The following is a 6,204-nucleotide window of genomic DNA, read 5'->3' as shown; positions in this document are numbered from 1 at the left end:
GGCATGATGAGTGACTTATAGAGCGTGGTTTTCGTACGTCGAGAGAGGACTTTACTCCTGAATTGCCTACTCAGTCCAAAGTAGCACTTGTTGGCAAGAGTGATTCTGCTTTGGATTTCAATGCTGAGTAAACGAAATTCTCTACTTTCTCGAAATTGTAATTGTCAACAGTGACGTGGGTGCCAAGGCGCGAATGTGCTGACTGTTTGTTTGATGACAGGAGATACTTCGTCTTGTCCTCGTTTACCACCAGACCCATTCGCTTTGCTTCCCTATCCAACTTGGAAAATGCAGAACAGACTTCGCGGTTTTTGGTACCGATGATGTCGATGTTATGGGCATAAGCCAGCAGTTGCACGCTCTTGTAGTAAATTGTTCCTGAGCGGTTCAGTTCTTTACACATATTAAATAAATGACTTCAACTGCGTGTGCGAATAAAACATTTTAAGCGCGGCTATTGATTTCACGGCTCCGCAAAATTTAATTTTTTAAATTTATTTTTTTGATCAGTGTGTGCAGTTTTCTAGGGCCCTTTGCACAAATTTGAGTCACTTTCTGTTTTAAATATGGAATATACGAGAAATTTTAAAAATCGGGAAGTTGCCCCCAGTCAGTTTTTCTTTCAGAGTTTAGTTTTTGATGCAGAATGTCAGATAATGCGATATTACATCGATTTTTCGTGTCTCCTGAACAATTTAAAAAATGGACTTATTACCTTTTCACTTTAAGGTAACGATTTGTAATACTTTATGACAATTCAAGTTCAATGCCAGCAAGTTTGTCAACAAATAAGCAATACAAAAAAAATTTTGGTGTTTTACTTTGGGTAGGTACTAATCGCGAATCGACAAATAGTTTTCTTTGGCTGATGGATGGCTTTTCCAAATCTGACACTTGTGCGCAAAATGCTCTAGAAATGCGCGCGCACGCTAACACACAACTACAAGCACAATAACTTGCCGTCTAAAAAACATGTTAATAAAAAAATAAAAAATAAAAAAATTTTAATCTCTACAATAAATTTTTAAAAATAGGCAGTAGGAATATGTTATTCAACATTTTTTAATAGCGCATTTTTTTACTTACAGCGAAATGACGAAGTGTGGTTTAGTTTATATGCGTTGGTGCCATACTAAATAACTACTAATATATACGAAAAAAAAACTTATTATAATTAAATAAATAGGTACAGCGAAAGTGCGTTTGCAATATTGCATAGTATAGCCACACAAATTGAAATACGAAAATCAAGCAAACAAAGTTTTATATACTCATATACATACGTATGCACATAATTAACAAAGTGCAAACAACATAAATAAACTTAATCAAAGCGACCAAAACGCAATACTATTTCGAAAATTCATCAGTGTGCAGCTAGGTGCTAATGTTTGTGCCGTCGAATTATCAAATTTACTAAAAATCCAAAATAAATACGAAAATTTTCTATTTGAAATGTGACTTACATCAGTGAGTAAGTGTGTGTGTTTAATTTATACGATTTAAAAATAAAAACAACAACCTAACTCAACGACAAGTCTAACTTGTGGCATTGTCGAAATTTAATTGCCATAAAGCAAAAGTTTTTTAAAAACCAAAAGCCAAATATATTTGCGACGATAACACTGAAAGTTTAAAAGGTTAGTTAAAATGGTTTATTTTACTATTAAGTTCTTCATTAAATCTTTAAAATTTTTTTATATTTAAAAATATTTCCAAAGAAATTCGCTTGGAGAGAAGGCCCAAGAACTCACTTATGGGGTTAAAATACTCGGTGGATTTTGTTTTTTATTTTTTGCATTTGTGCGATGCTGTGTGAAAAGCGAAGAGCATATAAACATGGCTAATTTATGCCGTTACACCTCCACAATTTTTTTTGAGAATTTCCTCGTATGAACATTTCGAACACATAACTTAATACCCTGCATTGGAACATGGAGTCCATTTGTGCCATATTGGAGTACTTACGAAATTCTGGGCTCGAATCTTCACATACGATATCGTATTACTCGTCACATAAAGACACATTTTTCGGTTTATGATATACGGGAACGTACTCTTTATCCCGTTCAGCTTATGCGACTGACGTATCACGTAATTTTCTTTCGTATGGTTTTCGATCCATGAACGGATGTTACGATTCGAGCCCTGCTCTGTAATGTAGTAGCGGCCCAACTCGTGTCTTTACACAGGCTTATTGTTACCCGATTATTGTTCGTGTTTTAACGATGGTTATTGGGTTATGTTTCCTACGGGTAGGTACTGCATGGAGTAACCCCTTGGAGTAGTTTTGTGCTACTCTGATGTAATGCAGAGCTGGAGTATGTGGTCCTTCTTTAGGGCATCGCAATGTTATTTGGACCACATTTTTTATATGTATGTATTTCGGTTAATTTTGGAGTACTCCTTGACCTTAGGAAATATTCTTTACATGCGTGCTGTTCGTGTACGTGTGAAACACACATGTGCTCAGAGAGCGATCAGTAAGGTGTGTACCTCATAGCGCTTGGCTCATGAATGAGCTTACTGTGAGGAAGCCGTCATCTGCATAAGCAGCAAGCTCAGCATACCTCCTTTCATTTCCTTGAGTTACTCGTTGACCGCTATGGATCAAAGTAGTGCTAGCGCTAATACGCTCCCCTGTGGCGTATCTTCGTAGATCGGTTCAGTGGTCTCAGGCAATCCTCAATGTGTCGAAATACTTCTGCAGCTAAACATTTAGCTTATCTTGTTCTCAAGTGTAAGCTGAAGTTTTGTCTGCGTCAGTCCTCGCATTTTTCGAAAGTCTTGGGTATATTCAAACGCGAATTATATATTCTCAATGGCCACCTCGATTCGAATAACAACCTTATGGATTTTTTTTTACCTTTTACTACATGCTTTACACGCTACTTTTTAATTGATGTGTGCGTCTGTCACCCTTTTCAGGATATTTTGAAGAAACGATGTAGCGCTAATCGACTCATACTCGCAGTTCTGGGGGTTCGTGCAGCTGCGTTCTTTTGTGCGAGGAAAATAGTTGATATGTTTTTACATAACCAAACCATGTTTTGGGAGAAATATATTTAGCTAACTTTTTTCTGAGTATAAGGATAAATTTATCTCAGCACATGTTTCGATAACTATAACCAAATCATATAACTATAACCAAATCATGTGTTGAGGAAAACATAACCTAATTCTTTCCTAAGTGAACTACTCCGTAGGGTCTTGGTTGGTTCTCTGCTCCAAGCAACATTTTAATTAGAAAATGTTTTTTCTACTTAACACCGGTCGTTTTAGCAAAATTGTAAGCACCAAAATATTATATATTATTAGCAACCACTCGAATTAATATTTTGTCAGCTATTGCTTAGGTCTCCAACTTTTTATTGTATTGACATTTGTTGCTCATAAATTCAAGCCATCAATTTTGATATAATGCGACAAGTCAAAAAACTCTGTTAGCTGCTAATTTTTGCTAATTTAAAACAGTAGTTAAAAGTAAATGAGTAAATTTAGATTTCATATTTGCAGACGTGTGAAATATTTTTTAAATTTTTTTATTTATTCAGCCTCTTGAAGTCAACTCTAAACAAATAAGTCTTTTGCATACGCAAAAAGTGTATGAACAAATGTTATATGTACATTAGACTGCATCCCCCCATACAAAAAAAATCGGTACTGTTTTTCCACCGGAATTATAAAATCTATTATATTTTAATGACTTTGACCGAAATATTTCAAAAAAATTTCAACGGAATCACAATAACGAGATTTTTGATGCTGTTCTTGAACTTATTTCAAAGACTGGTTAAAAAAAAAGAACTTGAACAACTCAGCCTAAACTTTACCGATTCAGACTTATAAGGTATCATTGGAAAGGAATTTTCCCACCCTTTTTATTTCTTTGCAAATAAGCTCATTCAAAGCATGAAAGAGAAAGGTAAGACAAAAGAGTCTCATTCCATGTTGAATTAAAATGTGTTGGAATTTGATAAAGAAAAAATTGGGATGTGAATGAGTTTTTCAAGGAATTAGAAAGGGTGAGAAAATATGAAAATATCTTTCCACTGATACCTGACAAGACTATATCGTTATAGTTTTGGCCCAGTTTTTCTTAAACAAATCTTTGAAAAAATATAAAAAACAACATTAAAAAATCGTATTATAACTCCTTTGAAAAAATGTTTGAATATTTTTATGTAGATTTTTAAAGCTTAACCTGTTTTGTCATCTGAGGGGCTTTTTTCCAAAAAATTCTTTAAAAAACTATTTTTATTCATAAAAGCCTCCATTTTTGGAGGTATATTCCAATCGGTCCAGCTCACGTAAATCCGAATATTTTTCAGAAATATTTCGGTGGAAGTCTTAAAATATAATAAATTTTGTAATCCCGGCGGAAAACCGCAACTTTTTTTGGTGATGCAGTCTAATGTACCTACATACTATGTATGTACATAGGAATGTATGTATGCCTTTTCATTTGCTGTTTCACTTCCTCGGTTCGCTTGCCTTCGCACGCTTATGCAAATAACCAAGAACTCTCGTTTTCATTCAAGTACATTGAGTTGGCAACACCGGTGACATTTTGTAAGCTTGCAAAATTGAGTGCTGCCCATTTTTATAATTTCTTTTTTATTAATTGTTTTCTGTGCTATTCTCATTTTCTTCTAAACTTTTTCTTATTATTCGTCTTCTGCGGTTAAATCGTTGCTGCTCCACTCTAAACGGTTTCATTCCAATTCAATCTCTACTTAAACCCAAATATCAGTTCTAACCTAATTTCCGTAGCCTACTTTTATTATACATAGCTGTATGTATATGTACATATATACATACATACATGTATGTAAATATACATGTACATCACTATTTTGTTAACCCCATAAAAGTGAATGTTACTAAGCTCAGTTTGCCTCACAATAATGGTATGTACTCGTATCATCATCACATGTTCGATCGATTGACTGGTTGGTTGGTCGACTTGTCGGTCGTTGCCATGTACTAGCCAGCGCACTTGGTCTACATTCGATTACTTATATATGTTTATACATACGTACTACATACAAGCGAACATATGATTAGCTTATTTGTGTATGTTTAGATATATACATATATACTATACATATTAAGGTGATCCAAAAAAAACATGTTTCAAATATTAAGCTCTCACTCCTTGGAATTTTCTAAATTTTGTTTTTAAAAAGGATATTTTCCATGTATTTTATATGTGAAAAAACACTTACTTTTCAGGAAACCTCCAATAACAATACCCAATTGTTTATTTAACCAGTTTTTAATATTATATAATTTTTATGGTCCCACAAAAACCCTAAAAAATGCAATGGAGGACCCAAAAAATATTGTTAAGCAGTATTCAAAAATTGTAAAACAAACAAATGGGAATTATTATTGAAAGTCTCCTGAAAATAAACAGTGTTTTCCGAGGGAAAAATATTGATTTTCAATAATTCTATAATATGTCCATATAAAATACTTGGAAAACTACGTGGTCTCTGAGGCAGTTTTACAAAAAAATACGGGTTTTCTTTTTTCCATTAAGAAAAATCGTAGTGGTGGGAGCCTAACATTAAAATCATTTTCTCCCACCCTAATGTATATACATACATTCATATGCACATGCATACACCTGTCTTCAACTTGTCTGGTTCAATGCATTCCTGCACACGTTCACTGTCATTATTCGTTTCATTTTTTTAGTTGTCGTGTTTTTTTTTTGCTTCATTAGTTACGTCTATTGCCATTTTCGTTTGGTTTTTCTTTTCTGTATTGATTTTATTTAATTTTTCTTTATATTAAAAATACTTAACATTTCAATGTTTTCGAGGTAACCCAGTGACTAATGTGGGCATTTCAATCAAATTGTCAATTTCTGGCGAAGAAAATAAACTTTTCAGCAGTAACGTTTACTGTTCGTGTTATTACAATTTCTTCCGCACTACTTTTCGCTTCAAGCAGAGATCGTCATGATGGTCACTAGTGTGTTCAAATAAAATAACAATGACTATTGCTATCGAAACAGTGCAGAGAAAGCTTGACTTTTCCTTGATGGCCTCTGAAGACTTACAAAGCAGCTGGTAAACGAATCCAACGACGGAAACGGAAAGGTCATACCAAAATCATTTCAACAATCTACGATCCGGTCCAGGCGCTACGCGGAAGAAAGACGCTTCAGAAAGAACCCCCAACTAGATAGCGAAT

At 34.2% G+C, this 6,204-nt stretch overlaps 1 long non-coding RNA gene across 1 annotated transcript; it reads left to right on the top strand.

The window, feature by feature from the left end:
* The first annotated feature begins 673 nt into the window (after nucleotides 1-673).
* LOC108381705 (uncharacterized) lies at nucleotides 674-5,520 on the top strand. The gene is made up of 3 exons (XR_001849644.1): nucleotides 674-826; nucleotides 1,089-1,653; nucleotides 5,508-5,520. It is a non-coding gene; the product is annotated as an uncharacterized LOC108381705 (long non-coding RNA).
* Nucleotides 5,521-6,204: the final 684 nt, after the last annotated feature.

This window comes from Rhagoletis zephyria, unplaced genomic scaffold (genome assembly GCF_001687245.7).
Source record: "Rhagoletis zephyria isolate East Lansing unplaced genomic scaffold, Rhagoletis_zephyria_1.1 Rzeph_scaffold_23463, whole genome shotgun sequence".
NCBI lineage: Eukaryota > Metazoa > Arthropoda > Insecta > Diptera > Tephritidae > Rhagoletis > Rhagoletis zephyria.
Note: the sequence above shows the minus strand (reverse complement) of the source record. Positions and strands in the feature narration are given on the sequence as shown.